The sequence below is a fragment of the Canis lupus genome, chromosome 12 (genome assembly GCF_003254725.2).
Source record: "Canis lupus dingo isolate Sandy chromosome 12, ASM325472v2, whole genome shotgun sequence".
Taxonomy (NCBI): domain Eukaryota; kingdom Metazoa; phylum Chordata; class Mammalia; order Carnivora; family Canidae; genus Canis; species Canis lupus.
The window spans coordinates 47,764,593-47,787,418 of record NC_064254.1 but is presented as its reverse complement, the minus strand read 5'-3'; the positions used below and the strand labels follow the sequence as shown (position 1 = coordinate 47,787,418).

The 22,826-nt window shown below is 36.9% G+C and overlaps 1 long non-coding RNA gene across 2 annotated transcripts in view; it reads right to left on the bottom strand.

The window, feature by feature from the left end:
- Positions 1-5,293: 5,293 nt before the first annotated feature.
- Positions 5,294-22,826, bottom strand: part of LOC112658398 (uncharacterized) — a 36,519-nt gene continuing 18,986 nt past the window's right edge. Inside the window, exons 3-4 of one of the 2 annotated variants that reach the window (XR_007401295.1) lie at positions 16,501-16,609; positions 5,294-5,949 (exon numbers count right to left, since the gene is read on the bottom strand). This is a non-coding gene — a long non-coding RNA (uncharacterized LOC112658398). Of the gene's footprint in view, positions 5,950-12,160; positions 14,116-16,500; positions 16,610-22,826 lie in introns of those variants that run through there. The other variant, XR_003135667.3, reaches the window with a different exon arrangement.

Below are 22,826 nucleotides of genomic sequence, written 5' to 3'. Positions count from 1 at the left end.
TCATCTCACAACTACGTGAGGCCATCATGTTAGAGTGCCCCAATTCTTCCTGCTGGACCTTTGTTCACACTCAGCTCTGCCAGGTGTGCCCTACTCTGCATTGATTGATTTTTTAAAAAAGATTTAATTTATATGAGAGGCACAGTGAGAGGCAGAGACATAGGCAGAGTTGGAGAAGCAGGCTCCCTGTAGGGATCATGTTGCAGGACTGGATCCCAGGACCCGAGGGTCACTACCTAAGCTGAAGGCAGATGCTCAACCAGTGAGCTATCCAGGTGTCCTGCATTGACTGATTTTGTCATAAATCAGGCACATTGCTAGGCCCTAAAGACACGGTGATATGTGAAGTAGACATATGACCCCTTGGAGCTTAGGTCTACTTAGAGGAGGGAAACAATGAAGATGCAAGGCATAACTAAGCAAATAAATGTATAATTACACATTGAGGAACTTATTGGAAAATATTTTTAGGGTGACATTAGGAAGACATATCTGTGGAGGAGTAGCAGGAGAGAGTGGGGAGACAGCCCCAAATAGGGCAACAGAATAGGTTACCTAAGTACATAGGACCTATGGTCAGCTAGCATGGGTCCAAATTCTGCAGGTACTATTCTCCATGTGCAATCATGAATAAATTACTGGACTCTAATCCTTAATTTACTCTAATCCTTAACTTTCTTTTCTTTAAAATGAAGATAGTAATACTATCTAAAACTAAAGATATTGAGAAGATTGACTAATTTGTGTAAATCCCCAGACCCAAAAAATGTGCTCAGTGAATATTAGCTATTAATTATTATTATTAAGCTGAGAATTGATAGCCAAATAGTGGTTAAACCATGCCAGGAGTTTGGGGGAAAATCATTCCAAGAAAAGGGAACAACATGTGCAAAGGCAATAGAACTCAGTTTGTTATAGGGTCTATGAAAGGTGTTGTTGGAATTGCATGAGTGAGAAGACTGCTACGGGATGGATTAAAAAGTAACCATCTGGTGACTGTGAGCTTTCTTCATCAATGCCCATTTGCATGAGTGCCAGCCAGAGAAGGCAGATGTTGGGTTCATCCAGGATTGTGTGGGTTTTTTTTTTCCCCTCAAGAAAATGTGAAAGAGGAAGAGAGGGAAAAGATGTTGTTCTGTTGTATACGTAACAGAATGATTCTAATGAAAGATCATGAAATCTAAGCTAGATAGGAGAGAATAAAAGATGATAATAAATAATGGGCAGAGAGAAAATAGAAGAGGGAATGAATTAGTGGCATTAACTAGCTAGGAAAATTGTTTCAAAGATTACTTGAGTAAATGAGCTAGGAAGACAGGAGGATAATACAGGGAAGCAGAGTCTTTGGATTCATTGTGAGGTAGTCTAGTCTCTGGGGTGATAAAATTTAGGGCATGATTCTGAGATCATATAGCTGAGGTAAAATGGTGGTCAAGGCAATGGGTGAGAATAAGATAAAAAAACAAAGGGGCCAAAGTATTGAATGAATTATCCATAAACAACCCTGCCAGGAGACAGTGTGGCAGCTTTATGCAAGTTAGAAAATGGCACCTCTGTCACAAGATGTTTTACCATCACCTGCCAGAATTTATCAAAATAACTACACAGATCAATGGTAGCAATGGTGATAGAGTTGGTCTTCCAGACTTGCACAAGTTTAAGTGCCAGCCCTGTCTATATGTGTGTTGAATACAGGAAGAATAAGAAGAGGTCAGAGTGAAGAGGAAGAAGACACTCTAGGAACCACGGTCAGTAGTAATTAACAGAAAATGACCAGAGGCTATTGGTTGACAGCAATGAGGAGGGGGAGAGGATGAAAAGTTCGATGGTGTGAATCTTTGAGGAACAGAGCTTTCATAAAATGGAGGAGTGCTAATAGTATAGAAGCAAGACTGGGGATGGGATGAGCACTGGGTGTTACACTATATGTTGGCAACTTGAATTTATATTAAAAATACATAAATAAAAAAGAAGCAAGACTAGGGTGCAAGAGTAGAACATCAACCTCCTCCCACTAATGTACTTGAGATTTGGGAAATAAGCAGGCTCTTTATGAAAAGCATCTGCGTGGAAAGGGATAGTAGGTTTTCTTCCTTTCCTAAGATTTAGCCCAAGTATTTTCTCTTTCATGAATCATTTCCTGATTTTCCCAGCTGGAAATAATTCTCTTCTTCCCTAAAACCTCTAGCAACTAATTTGTGCTTTTATTTCCAGATTATTTTCTATTGTAACTCTAAGTTGTTTTGGTAGATTCTTATCCACCCTAACAGAATGTTTGTTCCTTGAGAGTGGAACTCTAATACATCTTTGTATCTGTTATAATACTGTCTCTTCACTTATTTAGTTGTGGTGGGGACTTAGTAAATATTGAATGAATGAGTGAATGAATTTTACTTTCTCTTTTTTTGTTCCCAAAACTTAGTGAAAAGAATTGGACATGTTTACAAACTTGCTTCATCTATATTGCACCTACAGTCACAGCAATTGTGAACTTCAAGTTTTGCAATCTGGATACAAGGAACCATGTGAATTATATTTAATGGTATTGTTTCTCTTTGTCTCTCCTTAGTGTAATGGAGTTATTCCTTTTATTATAATTTTTGAGTGGCACCAACAATTCTATGCTATTAATTATAATAATTTTATTGGAATGAATTATCTTTTACAGCTTGCATTTTTAAACAATAAAATAAAAATCCCATGTTATTTGAAACAGTTATTATAAAAATAATCATATTGTGAACTAAATTTTCCTTTAAGTTTTACAAATATTTTAATCGTTTTGAGTTAGAAATCTCATGTGATTGTTTTTTTATTAAATCAATTATATATTTTAAATCCACAATAATATGGTTCAGCCCAGTATAACAATTGAAAACTGTAAGGTCATCCTGTTTTAAGGATAGTAGGATATATAAATAATTGTTTGGAGAGGACTGAGATAGAGAAATTAGTTGCTTTAATGATCAATATTGGTGATTAGTCCCTTTTTTGATTATGAAAAGTATAGTTTTATCCTGGAACGTTAAATAAAAGACTAGAAGCTCCTCCTTTGGCTTCTTTAAGAAATATCATCTTATTCTTAAAGTTAAAAGAAACAAACAAACAAAAATCCCTCCTAAGTCTTTTCAACAAATGGTGCTGGAACAACTGGATATCTACATACATGCACATGCAAAAAGAGTGAATCTAGACACAAACTTTACACAGACATTCACAAAAACTAACTGAGAATGGATCATAGACATAGATGTTAAATGCAAAACTATAAAACTCATGAAAGATAAGAGGAGAAAATCTACATGACCTTGGGTATGGAGATAACTCAGTAGATAAAACACCAAAGGCAGAATCCATTAATTGAAATAACTTATAAGCTGAACTCCATTAAAATTAAAAACCTCTCTGTGAAGGACAATGTCAAAGGAATGAGAAGACAAGCCACAGACTGAAAAAATATTTATGAAAGAAACATCTAATAAAGGACTGTTATCCAAAATATACAAAGAGTTCTTAAAACTCAATAATACATAAACAACTTGATTAAAAAACTGGCAAAAAATGAGTGGGGAATATCAGGGAGGGAGACAGAACATGAGAGACTCCTAACTCTGGGAAACGAACTAGGGGTGGTGGAAGGGGAGGTGGGTGGGGGGTGGAGGTGACTGGGTGACAGGCACTGAGGGGGGCACTTGATGGAATGAGCACTGGGTGTTATTCTATATGTTGGCAAATTGAACACCAATAAAAAATAAATTTATTTAAAAAAACTGGCAAAAGACCTTAACAGACACCTCCCCAAAGAAGATACAGATAGCAAATATAAATATGAAAAGATGTTTAACATCATATATCATCATATGAACTGCTAATTTACATAAGATTCCACTACTGGTCTATTAAAAAGGCAAAAATCCAAAACACTGACAACACCAAATGTTGGTGAGGATGAAGAGCAACAGGAACTCTCATTATTTGCTGATGAGAATACAAAATGGTATGGCCACTTTGAAAGACAGTTTGGTGGTTTCTTACAAAAATAAACATACTCTTACCATATGATCCAGCAATTGTTCTCCTTGCTACTTACTAGAATCAGTTGAAAACTTAAGTCCTCCTGCACAAAAACTTGCACATGGATATTTATAATGGGTTTATTCAAAATTGCCAAAAATTGGAAGTAATCAAGATAGCTTTTCATAGGTAAATGGATAAATAAACTGTAGTACATCCAGATAATAGAACATTATTCAGTATTAAAAAGAGATGAATTATCAAGCCATAAACAGACACAGAGGAAACATATGCATATTAGTAAGTGAAGGAAGCCACTCTGGAAAGACTACATTAAATTATATCAGTCCAACTACATGACATTCTGGAAAAGGTAAAACTATGGAGACAGTAAAAAATCAGTTCTAGGAGCCAGAAGAGGAAGAGCTGAATAGAAAAAACACAGAAGATTATTAGGACACTGAAACTATAGGCATACCTGTTTTACTATGCCTCACTTTACTAAGCTCCATAGATACTGCTATTTTGTTTTGTTTTACAAATTAAAGGTTCATGACAAGTCTGTGTTAAGAAGTCTATTGGCCCCATTTTTCCAACAGTATTTGTTCACTTTGTGTCTCTGTGTCACATTTTGATAATTCTTGCAATATTTCACTTTTTCACTATTATTATATTTGTTATGGTTAGTTTTGATTTTTGATGTTACTATTGTAATTGTTTAGGGCTGCCATGGACTGCTCCCATATAAGACAGTGAAATTAATCTATGAATGTTGTGAGTGTTCTGATTGCTCCACCAACTGGCTGGTCCCCCTTCTCTCTGCCTCTCTTCAGGCCTCCTTATTGCTGAGACATAATATTGAAATTAAGCCAATTAATAACCCTACAATGGCCTCTAAGTGTTCAAGTATAAGAAAGAGTCACATGTTTTTCACCTGAAATCAAAAGCTAGAAATGATTAAGCTTAGTGAGAAAGGCTTATGGAAAGCCAAGATGGGCCAAAAGCTGGTCCTTTTGTGTCAGTTAGTAAAGTTCTGGATGCTAAGAAAAGCTTTGGAAGGAAATTAAAAGTGCTATCCAATGAACACATGACTGATAAGAAAGTGAAATAGCCTTATTGCTAATATGCAGAAACTCTAGTGGTCCGAATAGAACATCAAACCATACACACCATCCCCTTGACCCAAAGGCTAATCCAGAGTAAGGTTCAAACACTCTTCAATTCTATGAAGGCTGAGAGAGGTGAGGAAGCTGCACAAGAAAGTTTGAAACCAGCAGAGGATGGTTCATAAAGGTTTTTTTTTTTTAATTGGACTTAAATTTGCCAACATATAGCATATCACCCAGTGCTCATCCCGTCAAGTGCCCCCCTCAGTGTCCATCACCCAGTCACCCCATTCCTCTGCCCACCTCCCTTTCCACTACCACTTGTTTGTTTCCCAGAGTTGGGAGTCTCTCATGTTCTGTCACCCTCACTGATATTTTCATTTGCACATATCTTCTCCCATTCTGTAGGTTGTCTTTTAGTTTTGTTGACTGTTTCTTTTGCTGTGCAGAAGCTTTTTATCTTGATGAAGTCCCAATAATTCATTTCTATTTTTGTTTCCCTTGCCTTCATAGATGTATCTTGCAAGAAGTTGCTGTGGCCAAGTTCAAAAAGGGTGTTGCCTGTGTTCTCCTCTAGGATTTTGATGGATTCTTGTCTTACATTGACATCTTTCATCCATTTTGAGTTTATCTTTGTGTATGGTATAAGAGAATGGTCTAGTTTCATTCTTCTGCATATGGCTGTCCAGTTTTCTCAGCAGCATTAATTGAAGAGACTGTCCTTTTTCCAGTGGATAGTCTTTCCTGCTTTGTCGAATATTAGTTGACCATAGAGTTGAGGGGCCACTCCTGGATTCTCTTTTCTGTGATAGATAAACCATTAGCCAGCCTTATTAAAAACAAAAGAGAAAAGACTCAAATTAATAAAATCACAAATGAAAAAGAAGAAACCACCACTAATACCAAGGAAATACAAACGATTTTAAAAACATATCATGAGCAGCTATATGCCAATAAATTGGGTGATCTAGAAGAAATGGATGCATTTCTAGAAAACCATAAACTACCAAAACTGGAAGAAGAAGAAGAAGAAATAGAAAACCTGAACAGGCCAGTAACCAGGGAGGAAATTGAAACAGTCATCAAAAACCTCCCAAGACACAAAAGTCCAGTGCCAGATGGCTTCCCAGGGGAATTCTATCAAATGTTTAAAGAAGAAACCATACCTATTCTACTAAAGCTGTTCTGAGAGATGGAAAGAGATGGAGTACTTCCAAACTCGTTCTACGAGGCCAGCATCACCTTAATTCCAAAACCACACAAAGACCCCCCAAAAAGGAGAATTATAGACCAATATCCCTGATGAACACAGATGCAGAAATTCTCAACAAGATACTAGCCAATAGGATCCAACAATACATTAAGAAGATTATTCACCATGACCAATTGGGATTTATCCCTGGGATGCAAGGTTGGTTCAACACTCATAAAGCAATCAATGTGATAGATCATATCAACAAGAGAAAAAACAAGAACCATATGATCCTCTCAATAGATGCAGAGAAAGCATTTGACAAAATACAGCATCCATTCCTGGATGGATCTCTTCAGAGTGTAGGGATAGAGGGAACATTCCTCATCATCTTAAAAGCCATCTATGAAAAGCCCACAGCAAATATTCTCAGTGGGGAAACACTGGGATCCTTTTCCCTAAGATCAGGAACACGACAAGGATGTCCACTCTCACCACTGCTATTCAACATAGTACTAGAAGTCCTAGCCTCAGCAATCAGGCAACAAAAAGAAATAAAATGCATTCAAATTGGCAAAAAAGAAGTCAAAGTCTCCCTCTTTGCAGATGACATGATACTGTACATAGAAAACCCAAAAGACCACCCCAAGATTGCTAGAACTCATACAGCAATTCGGTAGCGTGGCAGGATACAAAATCAATGCCCAGAAATCAGTGGCATTTCTATACACTAACAATGAGACTGAAGAAAGAGAAATTAAGGAGTCAATCCCATTTACAATTGCACCCAAAAGCATAAGATACCTAGGAATAAACCTAACCAAAGAGGTAAAGGATCTATACCCTAAAAACTACAGAACACTTCTGAAACAAAGTGAGGAAGACACAAGAGATGGAAAAATATTCCATGCTCATGGATTGGCAGAATTAATATTGTGAAAATGTCAATGCTACCAGGGAGATTTACACATGTGATGCAATCCCTATCAAAATACCATGGACTTTCTTCAAAGAATTGGAACAATTCATCTTAAGATTTGTGTGGAATCAGAAAAGATCCCAAATAGCCAGGGGAATATTAAAAAAGAAAACCATATCTGGGGGCATCACAATGCCAGATTTCAGGTTGTACTACAAAGCTGTGGTCATCAAGACAGTGTGGTACTGGCACAAAAACAGACGCATAGATCAATGGTTCATGAAGTTTAAGGGGAAGCAAATACTGATGGAGAAGCTGCAGCAAGTTATCCTTAAGATCTATCTCAGGTGCTTAATGATGGTAGCTATACTAACAACAGATTTTCTTTCTTTTTTTTTTATTAAAGATTTTATTTATTCATTCATGAGAAACACAGAGAGAGAGGCAGGCAGAGACATAGGCAGAGGAAGAGGCAGGCTCCATGCAGGGAGCCCAATGTGGGACTTGATTCCTGGACTCCAGGATCACACTCTGAGCCGAAAGCAGATGCTCAACTGCTGAGCCAGCCAGGCATCCCTAAACAACAGATTTTCAATGCAGATTAAATAGTCTTATGTTGGAAGAATTTGTCATTCTAGGACTTTCACAACTAAAGAAGGGAAGTCAGTGCCTGGCTTCAAAGCTTCAAAGGACTGGCTGACTGTCTTGTTAGGTGCTAATGCAGCTGGTGACTAAAAGTTGAGGCCAAAGCTCATTTACCATTCTGAAAATTCTAGGGCCCTTAAGGATTAAAACTATTAAATCTATTCTGCTTGTGCTGTACAAATGGAACAAAAAAGCCTGAATGACAATACATCTATTTACAATATGGTTTACTAAATATTTTAACCCAATTGTAAGACCTACTGCTCAGAAAAAATAATACCTCTCCAAATATTACTGCTCGTTAACAATACACCTGGTCACCTAACAGCTCTCATAAAGATGTACAATGAAATTTATGTTACTTTCATGCCTGCTAATACAACATTCATTCTGTAGCCCATGGATCAAGGAGTATTTTTGACTTTCAAGTATTATCATTTAAGAAATAGATTTTGTAAGGCTATCGCTTCCATAGATAGTGATTCCTATGATGGATCTGGGCAAAGTAAAGTGAAAACCTTCTGGAAAAAATTCACCATTCTACATGCCATTAAAAACATTCATGACTTCTGGGAAGAGGTTTAAATATCACATTAATATGAGTTTGGAAGAAATTGATGCCAACCCTCATGGATGACTTTGAGAGGTTCAAAACTTCAGTGGAGGAAGTAAGTGCAGATGTGGTGAGAGAGCAAGAGAGCTAGAATTAGAACTGGAGCCTGGAGATGGGACTGAATTGCTACAACCTCACGATAAAACTTGAAGGGATGAGGAACTACTTCTTACAGATGAGTGAAGAGAATGGTTTCTTGAGATGGAATCTACTCCGGATGAAGATGCTGTGAAAACGGTTGAAATGATAGCATGGATTGAGGATATTATATAACTTTAGTTAATAAAACAGTGGCAGGGTTTGAAAGGATTGACTCCAATTATGAAAGAAGTTTTACTGCCAGTAAAATGGCTATCAAACAGCATCACAGGCTACAAAGAAATTGTTCGTGAAAGGAAGAGTCAATCAGTGCAGCAAACTTCATTATTGTTTTATTTTAAGAAATTGCCCAGCCACCCCAAAACTCAGCAACCACCACTCTGATCAGTCAGCAGCCACCAACATCAAGGCAAGATCCTCCACCAGCAAAAGGATTATGACTCACTGAAAGCTAGATGATGGTTAGCATTTTTTAAGCAATAAAGTATTTTTAATTAAAGCATATACACTGTTTTTTAAAGATGTAATGCTATTGCATACTGAATAAATGATAGTATAGGGTAAACATAATGTTATATGCATTGGGAAACCAAAAAATTCATTTGACTCATTTTATTGTGATATTTGCTTATTGTGGTGGTTTGGAACTGAACCTGCAGTATCTTCAACGTATGCGTGAACTCTGTATGATACTATAATGGTAGATACATGCCATTATACACTTGCCAAAACTCAAAGAATGTATAATGCCAAGAGTTAACTCTAATGTAGACTAAGAACTCTGGGTAGTTCTTAATGATGTAAGTTCATCAATTGTGATAAATGTACCACTCTGGATATTGATAAAGGGGAGGCTGTGCACATGTAGAGGCAGGGAGTATATGGGAAATCCTGTGCCTTCTGCTCAATTTTTTGTGAATGTTAAACTTCTCTAAAAAGATAATGTGTGTCAAAAACAAACAAGCCCTACTCTTCAAGACAAAGATTCTTTTTCCAGCAAGGTATTCCTGGCACTTCTTCAGGCTGACCTTTATCTATCTCTCCTACTTTATCTTGCACCACATCCCTCCATAACACCATTCATCCACCTACCCATCCATAAAATATTTACTTAGATTCTCTTCATGCCACATATTGCTAGGTGCTAAGGCAGAAGGGTGAAAAAGCAGACACTATTATAATATTTATAACCGTAAATTGTAATCATTGATTTGTTTTTCATTTTAAGACTTTGAATTCCTTGAGGACAAAGATTTTATCTTGTTTACCAAAAGATAGGAATGCAAAGAAAGTTTGTGGTTAGATATATGAATAAATAAATAGATAAAATTTTCCTTTATGATATTTTGAAATTTGAAGTTCAGTTTTCATACTTATTTACATTTCCTTCTGAAAATTTTCTTCTGGAGGCTTTTAAATAAATGGACATTTATTAAGTACACATACATTATTAACTTATTGTCCTTACTATTCAGAACATCCTGAGAGACTTTTGAGAATAAAAGAGTTTGTTTCATGTCTCAGCAGCACAGCTTGCTATTGCAACAGAGCTTACCTCCCTTTGGAGAAGTGCAGAAGTGCATACCTTCTCTAACTCCTCAGGTTGACAATGACTGACAGAAGTCTTGGCAGAGGAAGAAAAGTTTCAGAAATAGAGTTCAGCTTTGACTTTACTAATTAAAAGAAGTAAGATTTCTGAGTCATCTCTCTTTGAGATCTTCTTGGTTGGTCATGGGTTTTTCCCCTCTTTTTACTTTAATTTACATAGGCAAAAAAAAAAAGGTATTAGAAACTCTTTAAAATACTTGCTGATCTTCTAATTATGGAAAATTTCAAACATATGCAGGAGCAAAGAAAGTAAAATAGTGATTCTTCAGGGACAAGCACCCAGCTTCAACTATCACCAGCTCATGGTCAAACCTGTTTCATCTATATTCCCACTCACGTCTCCAATCTCTGCTGGCCATCTGGATTGCTTTGAAGCAAAGTTTATCTGTAAATATGTAATTCTAAAAGATAAGACCTCTTTTTGAAAAGTGTAATATATAATACCATATCACATCTAAACAAATGAACAGTAATTCCTTACTGTCACCAAATAACTTGTTAGTGTTCAAATCTTCCTTTTAACCCCAAATTTTAAAATCATTCATTTGAATCAGCATCAAATAATGACCATGCACTGCAATTGGTTGATGCCTCAATTATTTATTTTACTGGTGACTCTCTTCTTATTTTTTCCTTGCAATTTATTTATTAAAAAGAGCTTTGGTTTATTTGTTTGCCCTATAGAGTTTCTGGATCTGCTAACTGCATCCCCGTGAGATAGTTTAACACATTCTTCTAAGTATTTCCTATAATTTGGTAGCTATATGCAGATGGTGATGGGATTCAGGTTCAATTTTTTTCCCCTTATTTACCAGTTTTAAAAATGAATCGATTCTTTTCCACATTGACCAATGAGGTTTTATTTATGTTATTATGAACTTGAAATTTAAATATATTTGATGGATTTCATTTCAAACATCTCATATATCTGATAATCCAGTGATCCCATATTGCATGAGTGGGTGGAGGCCACTTCGAGTTGGCTTCCTGGCTTTGTAGATGTGACTCCAACAGACTTTAACCACTTCCCAGCTTTCATATATGATATGCCAAGCTCCTCTTGCCCTGGACCTTAAGTCAACCATTTCTCCATTAAGTCTTGGTTCATTTTGTTGGAAAATGGTTAATTAGAGACACAATCTGGGTACTAGAAGTGTTCTTCGCTATTGGGTTTGTCACTGTTTTGAGGTCTTTTCAGTAGATAGAGCTAGTGTACAAAATATATTTTTTAATTTTTTTTAATAATATAAGCAAGTATGTTAAATGCTTTTTATCTATTTTTCTCAAGCTATCTGCCTTTTGGAACAGATATTTTAACGTATACTTTTGGAATGACATTATTAAAAACTTTCAAACTTCTGACTACAATAGTGGGAGATAATGTATGAGAAAAGATTCCACTTGAAAAATTGTTCTTCTGATATAATTAACTGTTCAGGAATGCCTGGGTGGCTCAGCAGTTGAGCACCTGCCTTTGGCTCAGGGTGTGATCCCGGAGTTCTGGGATCAAATTCCATATCAGGCTCCTTGCATGGAGCCTGCTCTCCTGTCTCTGCCTCTCTCTGTATGTTTTCCATGAATAATTAAATTAAATCTTTAATAAATAAATAAATAAATAAATAAATAAATAAATAAATAAATAGACTGTTCAGTTGAAAGGCATATTCAAAATCTTACAAATGAATTTACAAAGAGTAGAATTGATCATAATATAAAATTATTTTAAAATCATCTTGAAGACAAAAACAAGTATATAATTAAATTTTGTAAAAATATGAAATGGAGAAAGCGTGCATACACAACAAAATGATTTTGGAAAAGCATGATGCAACTGAAAATATATTTAAGTCACTAGCCTTTGTAAAAAATATAAAATTCAGGAAGTATTTTAAGTTTTTGCTACAAATTCTTACTGTATGAGAGATATCTATACATAAAATTCTCATATTAATTTTCATATTTAAAAGTTTGAAAACTTATTTTGAATAACAGTATTTCCAGAGAGGGGAAAAAGTCCTCTTTTCTACATTATCTACTACACATCCTTAGCCTAACTTGTTCTGTTTCCAGAATAATAGGTTGATTAATTTCCAGCCTTATCAAATTTCCTAGTTATATCAGACTTGTATTAAGTAAAATATTTTTTAGACATCCCTGTTCATTTCTTTTATATTTTGTTACATCATGGTACTTAAGATTTCTGGGTTTATAATTTTTCAGCATTTTCATCTGTACAATGCATTTTCATCCATTTTCAAATGGATGAGAGCAGAGGAGAGCAGAAATAGCTTTACCCCAGAGTCAATTTCCCATACATTCTAATTCAGGAGTGTGGAGGAGAGACAAATTATGAAGTCTCTATTTTTGTCACAGCCTTGCTCCCCACCATTACCTTCTCATCTCTGAAAGCTTTTCATCCTATCATTAAAAGGACTGCCAGCAATGTGTGCCTATATTTTGGCATTTAACTCATAACTATTGAGAACACGTACACATTTCCCCTCCAGCTAGATGATGAATAAATCCTTAACCGATCTAAAACAAGCCCAGTCACCAAGTTCAGGGCCCACCATTTCCATTTCTATGTGGCTTCTATTGCTACTTACCTCCCTAGAAGGGGGTATACATCTAACCTTGCGCAAAGAGCAGCTTGTAGATGCCTGGGCTGCAAGTTGCCTGGCAAACCCAACCTGACATGGACAGCAAATGCCACACTGAGAATGACATCTTGCTCATATGTGGTACCCAGGTTTTGTTACTCCACGTTAAATAGAATGTGGACAGAAGGAGAAGGCTCTATATAATATGGAAAATGAATCTTACAGGCAAAGATTAAAGGAATGTGTGTGGGTGGTGCAATTTGATAGGAAAAACCTGGCTTCTGTTAGCACTACACCTGGTCTAGGGGGTTGGGGGTGGAAAGGGGAGACAGAGGGGTGTAAGAATTGATTAAAAGTCTAATTTTTAAGCTATGGATTTCCATTTCTCCTCAGAAGACAAGCCTTCATTTCATCCCATCCATTAGTTTAACACAGACTCATTTCAAATGCACAATTAAATTTTACTTCAGTGTAAAGGAATTTAGGAATAAACAGCAGAGTTGCAGGGGGTGGAGGGGCAGATCACAAATATAATCGTGAGTTAATCAAATCTCTTAGCACAAATCTGAAACAATAAATGCTTTCAGGTAGTCTAGTTGACACTTTTCTTTCAGATCATAAGAACTCCCTACTTAAGTTTTATCATTTCATTTCTATGTCAGTGACTTGTTGTTGTGCTTTTTCTTTTGTTTTGTTTTGAGGGGGAGAGGGGAGGAGTTTCATAGTTTCAGAAGGGCATGGACCTCTACTTTGGTTCATTACATTTTTACTTCCCAGTCCAAGGACAATTTACTGCCTTTGAGCCCTTTTCTGCTTCTGGAAGAATAAAATCCTTCTCAGATTGAGCCCTAGACTGATCCAGTTTGGTTGTCCCCTAAAGCATAGTCTTTTCACTCCCATCCATACCTATGCGGCCGGTGGCCATGGGCCTCTATCCCAGTCTTCTCTGTCTCTCCAGGCTGACCTTCTGGAATGTATTCCCTTGGTCTTCTTTACTTGCTTTCTTCAGAATCCCCCAATCCTCATGGTCCTGGCAGACTCCTGATGGGGCTCAACTCTGCAGGAAGCCTCCTGGCACTTTGAGGTTCAGTTCATACTCCCACCCCCACCCCCATCTTTATAATCACTCCTGTGGGGAGCCACAGTAATGACACCATAATGACAATTCCAGTCTTTCCTCACAAATTTTAAAGCACTCAAGACTGCCCCATTTACATTTTAACGCAAGAATCATTAGTCCCTTGACAGAGAGAGCTCAGCTCTTCAATTCACAGCACTTTTTCTTCTTTTTCATCAGTAGGGAACATTTTATCACAAGCCTAGATAAAGAAGATAAAATATGTCTTAATGGCTCCCTTCATGCATATGTTTCATTAGAGATTACTCTATTTTCAGAGCTACCAAAAGCTCACACTACCTTCATAATTTAAAAATAAGCAAAATCAGCGTATTTCTTATCCAACCAGTTTCTGTTTTCCCACAGAAGTGACAGCGTGTGAGAGACAAGATTCTGTATATTGAACATGGAAACCTCTTATAGTTTGCTTATTTTTTTGAGAGGTAATATAATAATGATTAAAATTACACTGTGTAAACATGCCTTCATACATGATATGCACAGAGTATTAATTATAAATTTAATTAAAAATCTAATAAAAGTCTTGGTCTTCCATGAGTGAAAGAACTTTGAACAGTTCTAATTAACTACTGGTCTGATTTTCAGGTTATATATAGTTTATTACCAAGCACATTTCTGTGATTATTTGCTTTCTTTGTGCTTTTTAAATTTGTATGTCCCTTAAAGAATTAAAAATGTCTACCAAAATGTGTGCCAATACATGATACACTTTTTATGCTTTCTTCATTTGAATAAATAGTTTTTTTTTTAATATCTTTTTGACAAGACATCCTCCTAGTAACTTCACTTATTCAAATTTCTGGAAAACTTACTGTTAGCTGCAGTACTTCTCTTAAACTCGGATAAATCTCAGTGGTGAAAAGAGAAGAAAAAGTGGAGATAGTAGAGTTAGTATTGTCAACTTGCTGACACATTTTCAGGAGTACGATCCTCATTGACAAGGATGGTATTAAAATGAAATTTACCACTTTATTTAGAGTCCCTTTAAACATGACACCAAATTTTGAGGACAAAATGATTTGGGGGCCAAATTTAGCAAACCTAAAGCAAACCTCTTGCCAGCCACTAAGTGAGATGATGGGGAACCTCCCAGCACCTGCACTCTTCCATGCTGCCTTGAACACACAGCTCTGGACAAACTTTGGTATTAGGCTTACTTGCTTTCGTCTGGTATTGCTCATCCAAAAGCATGAGATTGGATGTATTTTCCCCGGTGTCAGCTTTTTAATGGGTGATCAGTAAATTCTTTTTAAATGTAGATGTAACATCAGTTCCTAACTGTGGCCTGAATGTTTGCTTCTCCCCAAAAGTCATATGTTAAAACCTAATGCTCAATGTGATGCTATTAGGTGGTGGGGCCTTTTTAGGTGATAAGTTCATGAGGGTGGAATCCCCAAGACTGATATCAGCACCCATTTAAAGAGATACCCTAGACTGCAAGATACATCCATGAAGGCAAGAGAAACAAAAGCAAAAATGAACTATTAGGACTTCATCAAGATAAGAAGCTTTTGCACAGCAAAAGATACAGTCAACAAAACTAAAAGACAACCTACAGAATGGGAGAAGATATTTGCAAATAACAGATCAGATAAAGGGCTAGTATCCAAGATCTATAAAGAACTCATAAAACTCAACACCCAAGAAACAAACAATCCAATCATGAAATGGGCAAAAGACATGAACAGAAATCTCACAGAGGAAGACGTAGACATGGCCAACAAGAACATGAGAAAATGCTCCGCATCACTTGCCATCAGGGAAATACAAATCAAAACCACAATGAGATACCACCTCATACCAGTGAGAATGGGGAAAATTAACAAGGCAGGAAACCACAAATGTTGGAGAGGATGCGGAGAAAGGGGAACCCTCCTGCACTGTTGGTGGGAATGTGAACTGGTGCAGCCATTCTGGAAAACTGTGTGGAGGTTCCTCAAAGAGTTAAAAATAGACCTGCCCTACGACCCAGCAATTGCACTGCTGGGGATTTACCCCAAAGATACAGATGCAGTGAAACGCCGGGACACCTGCACCCCGATGTTTATAGCAGCAGTGTCCACAATAGCCAAACTGTGGAAGGAGCCTCGGTGTTCATCGAAAGATGAATGGATAAAGAAGCTGTGGTCTATGTATTCAATGGAATATTACTCAGCCATTAGAAACGACAAATACCCACCATTTGCTTTGATGTGGATGGAACTGGAGGGTATTATGCTGAATGAAATAAGTCAATCGGAGAAGGACAAACATTATATGGTCTCATTCATTTGGGGAATATAAAAAATAGTGACAGGGAATAAAGGGAAAGGAGAACAAATGAGTGGGAAATATCAGAAAGGGAGACAGAACATGAGAGACTACTAACTCTGGGAAACGAACTAGGGGTGGGGGAAGAGGAGGTGGGCGGGGGGTGGGGGTGACTGGGTGATGAGCACTGAGGGGGGCACTTGATGGGATGAGCACTGGGTGTTATTCTATATGTTGATAAATTGAACACCAATAAAAAATAAATTTACAAAAAATAAAAAATGAAAAAAATAGATACCCTAGAGAGTTAGCTTACCCCTTCTGCAATGTGAGATTACAGAGAAAAGATGGCCTTCTGAGGAATGGGTTCTTGCCAGATACCAAATCTGTTGGTGTCATGATCTTGGATTTCCCAGCCTCCAGAACTATGAGAAAGAAATATTTGATGTTTATAAACCAACTAGTGTCCAGTATCTTGTTCTAACAGTCCACACAGACTAAACAGTTATCTATGAAAACCTTCTGAGGACTTTTAGATTATATAAATTAACTTTTGTATCATGGTTACTTAATACCTACTAAGTGCCAACTTGATTGTATTTTTTTCTAAGCTGCTTTGCTTCATTAACATTTACTCATCCTTCTGTCTCAACTAAGACTTGAAGTGTCAACTAAGATCAAGATACTCCCTGGTCATCCTTGACCAGGTTGCTCCCCTTCAAGGTGTTTCCATAGTACCCTGTGCTTCCCATCGTACTCTGGGCTTCTACTTCCGTAGCCAAGTGGGAGACCAGCAACCCATCAAACTAGTATTGAGATTACTTCAGAGTGAATGCATATGACATACGAAAGATGCAAAAGGAATTCCTACCTGAACTTCCCTTATCTAACTGGAACAGAACTTTACAAGAGTCAGCTGCCACAAATCTCCCTCCACCACAAGTCATAGTATACTCAGAGATGCACTGACCTTGTGTTAAAAAAAATTTTTTTTTTGCAAACAAGTCCCATCAGGACCTTCCATCCTTTGAAACCTTTAAGAGTCACCCACCCTTCTAGCCTTTGTTAAACTGATACAAAAACCTTTACCCCAAGAGCTACTATCTCTATAGGGTACTCCTATGTATGTAGTATTTTTCTCCTGTTAATCATTCTATTTTGGTTAATTTGCAGGCCCCTGACCAGTCTAACCTAAGTTGGTAGAGAAGCTTTCGCCTCAACACATGGCATTGTTTATTACAAATTGATTTTAACATGACTATAAACTCTCTGGAAGCAGAGACTAAGTCTGTCTTGTATTCACTGAATCCCCCCAGAAGGTTCTCTAAGTTGGTGTTTATCCTTGACTATTTTTTTCATTTCATTCACACCTGAACAAAGTTACTGGAATTAAAATTCACATAAAATAGTCATTTCCCCCTCGAAGCTAACTAGATATTTCTTAATTGAACTAGTTATTTGATCTTTGCTAAATATACCAATGATTCTTCTTATCCACATCCCTATCTCACCTTCCAGATCCACTGACCACTAGGAGACTGACAGTTCTTTTCTGCCTATGTTGTCACTCTGGTTGACTGGCTCCTGGTTGAATTTGACCAATGAGAGGTACCAGCAGGAAATCAGAGGGTAGGAGGGGAGAGAGAGGTCAAAGTTACATTTTCTACATTCCCTCCTGCTCAGTGCAGCATCTCTGGTAGTAGTGTGTCCCTTTGCAATTTTGGAGCCCACACAGGGCCCCTCTTTCCAGGTTCCAGCTTATTGGATTCTGCTAACTCCACTTTCTCTCCTTGCTCCTTCAGCCCAAGGGTATCAACAATTTCCCACTGCTACTAATTTCTGGGTACCTAACCTTCCTTTTTTGCACCTTGAACCCCCTCTGTTAATGCCTTTATTAAAATCTCTTCACTGAACTATCAGTAGTTCCTGTTTCCTGAAGGGACCACAACTAACACAATAAATAACTTGATGGGTTGTTGTTGGTTTTATTTTGTGGAAGAAAGTGGGGAGGAGAGTGGGAGTGCTAAAAGTGCTAGGGTTTTTATATATCCTTAATAACTGAAAATGACCAAATATTATTGAGTATCAATGTTTTGTTATGGCATTTGCCTGGGAATATTATTCATGCTTTAAATGTTTAGATTTCTAGATTCAGTTTCTTCGGATCATCCAATTATTCTTCTCAACTCTTTGATCTTTGTTTCTGGTCCATCTATTCTATTTTTTCCTTTGGGAATTCTATATTCCTTAGTGGGATCTCACTGATCTTTTCCCCATTTTTAAATTATCTTTCTCATAACTTTAATCTTTTTGTCCATTTTTTTCTGTGTTCTGAGAGAGTTTTACAAATTCTATTCACTGATATTTTCCTTCTTTTGCTATTTCCATCTCTTTTAAACTTGGCAGTCATGTTTTTCAAATTCAAGCAATCCTTCATTATTTCAGATTTTCATAATTGTTTATTCAAGTTATATAAATGCAATTCCCTCTTGAATCTTAATGAGAAGATTAAAAATCAGATATTTTCCAAAGCAGTTTACTGAAAATCGCAGTTCTCTGAGTTGGGTTACCCCCCTCCTATTTTTCTTTGGCTTAAAAATACATTTGTAGACAATATAATATTCTCCTTACCCATCATTTAGGGGGTGCTATATACTTCTCAGGTTTTGCTTACAATTAAGTAAAACTTGAGTTAGGTTCTATCAGATATTGGTGTGAGTTTCTGCCCAAACCCTTAATTCAGAGGGGCATCTGAGTCAGGGTTAAAGAAATAAAGGGAAAAAGGCTTCAGAAGATACCAACAGAATCCTGCAGGGAATGAGTCAGAAATAACCTGCAGCCTGAGTTGCTGCCAGTAACCATGTTTTATTCCTTGTATTCCTAGTACAATATCTACTAAAAGAAAAGAAAAAAAAGTTTTTGATGGATTGAATGACTGAGTGAGTTCAGAGTTCAAGAGTTTTTAAAGTAGTCACTGAAAAAAATTTCCATATTAAAAAATAATCAAACTTTTAAATATTCATTATTTTAACACACTGTCAGTTCAATAAATTGTGGGTTTAAAGAAGAAATTAATTTAATGTTTTTAAGTTCCAAAGTGTCATTTTTATTTAAATGTCATTGTTTTCTAAGTCCTGAGTCAATAGTCTTTCTCTCTGTACTTGGAAAGAACAAATATGCAGATGAATCATCCAACTTGCAAATAGGCCATGCAAGGCATGATGGTGTCAAGGAAAGAGCAAACCAATTTGTGAGAGTAGACCAAAGTCCTATTTCCACTATTCCAGCCATATGACGTGGGTGTGTCACTTTAGAAAAATCTTGGATTTCTTATCTGAAAAATCTGCTTCATTTATCTTAAAAGAAGGGGACAAAGTGTATTTTAACTGTGAAGTACTATGCAAATCTCAGTTGTGGTTATTATTATAATTTCATGTACTGTATTGATTGTAAACAAAATGTTCTCTGAATTAGAAAGTAAAGAATACAAAAAACTTCAAAAATGGAAGGAAAAACCCAACTGATCTCTGGCTGCCAAGGAAGTGGAACAAAAGGAAGTGAGTTTCAGCAAGAGGCAGAATTCAGAAAGTAATAAAATCCTCACCTTTCAGAATAACTGACCACAATACAATCTACCTGAGATCAGGGTAGCTCCCTCTTCCAAAAAAAAAAAAAAAAAAAAAAATTCAAAAGGAGAATAAATAGACCATTCTGTGTTGACCATGGGATGGCAAACTGACAACTGCAGGTCAAATCTGCATTGTGGATGAGCTTTATTTGACCAACAAAAAGTTGTTACTTTTTACATTGAATTTGAATGTCTTTGGGTAGTCCTTTGGTTGGTCTTTGTAGTACCCATAACCTTCGGTTATCTCCTACCCAAACTTTTACTCATTCAAGCTACCTGCAGAGCCTTCAAGGCTTTTGAGGTTTTGACCTCTGCTGAAGGCCAGTGTCCTAGCTGATGCTCTTGCTATTGCTCCTTCAAAGCTTTCCCCAAAGCATTCTAACTGGTCTCTATGTCTTCAGCCTATCATATAATGAATCTGATAAGTCCTTAAGTCCAAAATTCTTTTTTTTTAGATTTTATTTATTTATTCATGAGAAAGAGAGAGAGAGGGGAGACACAAGCAGAGGGAGAAGCAGGCTTCTGCAGGGACTCCATGATCACACCCTGGGCCAAAAGCAGGTGCTAAACCACTGAGCCACCCAGGGATCCCAAGTCCAAAATTCTTAAGACCAATGTACAATACCTTTTAAGAAAAGTTCCCCAAATCCCCTTTTTAGCCTTATCTTCTTCCTTGTTTCCACACTCCTCTCTTTAGGTACTCCAAATCTTCTATTTGGGAGACATATCACCCTTATTTATACTTCTGAGCCTTATGTAAGGTGTTTTCTATGGCTAGAATACCTGTTAAACTGCCTTTTATTCTTCATGGTCAACATCAAATCTCATTCCCGTGAGACCTTTCCTAATTTTCTCTTACTACTTCAGAAAGAGTTAGTTTATTCTTTCTTCTGTGTTTCCATTACATTCTATACCCAATTCTAGGACTTCTATTGCATATAAGTTTATGTATCCATGTCTATTTTCCCTGCTATACTGTAAGACCTTCAAGGCCAGAGGCTGCATCTAATTAACTTTTGGATCTATCTCAGTTCTTAAAATAGATGATTATTTCAAGATTGTAATTGATAAAAGGTTTGGGGAATATATAATTTTCAATGGCCATCCTTAAGGTTATTAAATAAATAAGTAACACAACAAGAGTGCCCTTTATTTTCCATTTCTTCTAGAAACAATAAATACTGTTATGTGGACCTTTTTGATTGGGTAAGTGATATCCGGTCAGATATGTTACCTACCCCAGAGATGAAGAGCCAGTTTTTCCAAACATGTATCTTTGACAAAGCAGAGCAGGGGATCCCTGGGTGGCGCAGCGGTTTGGCGCCTGCATTTGGCCCAGGGCGCGATCCTGGAGACCCGGGATCGAATCCCACATCGGGCTCCCAGTGCATGGAGCCTGCTTCTCCCTCTGCCTGTGTCTCTGCCTCTCTCTCTCTCTCTCTGTGACTATCATAAATAAATAAAAATTTAAAAAAAAATTTAAAAAAAAAACCGGGCAGGCTGGAACATTGTCAAGCTATCATTCTACTGCTACTTGCCATCTCCTTGCAAACATAAAACTGCAAAAAGTACCAGTTATAATATAGGCTGAGGAAAATTTGCCTGACACACTCCAGGGCACAGCAATCTTGAACACAGGGGACAAAGCTGATGGACCAAATCCCAGACACTGAAATATTATCAATGTCAACAACATGTGGAAGCAGCACTCCATTTTTCACATTGCTTTAGAAGAGACTCAAGAGCAACAGATTTGACTTGCAATACAAAGAGTAACAGTAAATAAATAAAACCAGTATCGAGAATGAAATGCCATAAGAGGGATTTCATGATTCCTAGATCATACTCATTTAGAAAAACATGCATAACTCTGTGAAATATTCCTCTGCAACAGTGATCCAGCAGAACACTAGCTCTTCATGATCATTAGAGTAGATTAGTATATTAGGGTTAAACAAGAAGAGTCATACAAAAATGTTTCTGACCTTTGAAACTTATGTGTAGTTGTATGGTGAAATAAGAGCAACATGTCATATCTCTCTATAATCTCAAAATAAGGAATTAACTCTATATAGAATGTATTAATTCATTAATTCAATAAATATTATTGAGAATATATTGGATACTATTCTGGGTGTTGGGATGAAAAAGATGAACAAAACTTACAGAACTCTGCACTCATAGAACTTGAATTCTGGTGGGTGAAGCTGACATTTTAGTGATGATTGCAATTTCTTATTTTTTTTTTTTTAATTTCCAGGTCTTCTGGAAATACTATAGATAGTCAACATTTTGGAGAAACGATCTTGAGGGCAGCCCAAATGGCTCAGCGGTTTAGCGCCACCCTTACCCCAGGGCCTGATCCTGAGGCCACGTCTGGCTCCCTGCATGGAGCCTGCTTCTCCCTCTGCCTATGTCTCTGCCTCTCTCTCTCTCTATATATATGTCTCTCATGAATAAATACATAAAATCTTTAAAAAAAAAAGGGGATTTTGACACTGCAAAATGAAAGTCAGTGAACAGCAATAAATCATCTTAAGATTTATTAGTATCTAAGGATATTTATTATTACTATCTAAGGATGTTTATTATTATCTAAGGATAGACTAAAAACTATTTAAAGCTCAGCTGAATAAAATTTTGTTGTGTAATTTAAGACTAGTTAAATTCATTCTGAAATTATGAGAGCCTGAGCTATGGTTAGGGCATTGTATAGTAAACCAATTATATCTTGCACTTTGCACTCTCCTTCCATACTGAAAACTACAAAAAAATATCAGTTACATAGCATAGGTTGAAGGAAAACACACACACACACACACACACACACACACATATATATGACATATACATTTATACATGAAGGATATACACTTATAGCTGAGGACTGAAACTTTGACATCTTCTGAGGTGAGAGGGCAGCACCCAAGATTTCCATATGAAGCCAAGACCTTAGAAGAGGGTGAAGTAGAATATGAAGGTCTAACTTGCATCCAATTAGAATCTCACAGAGA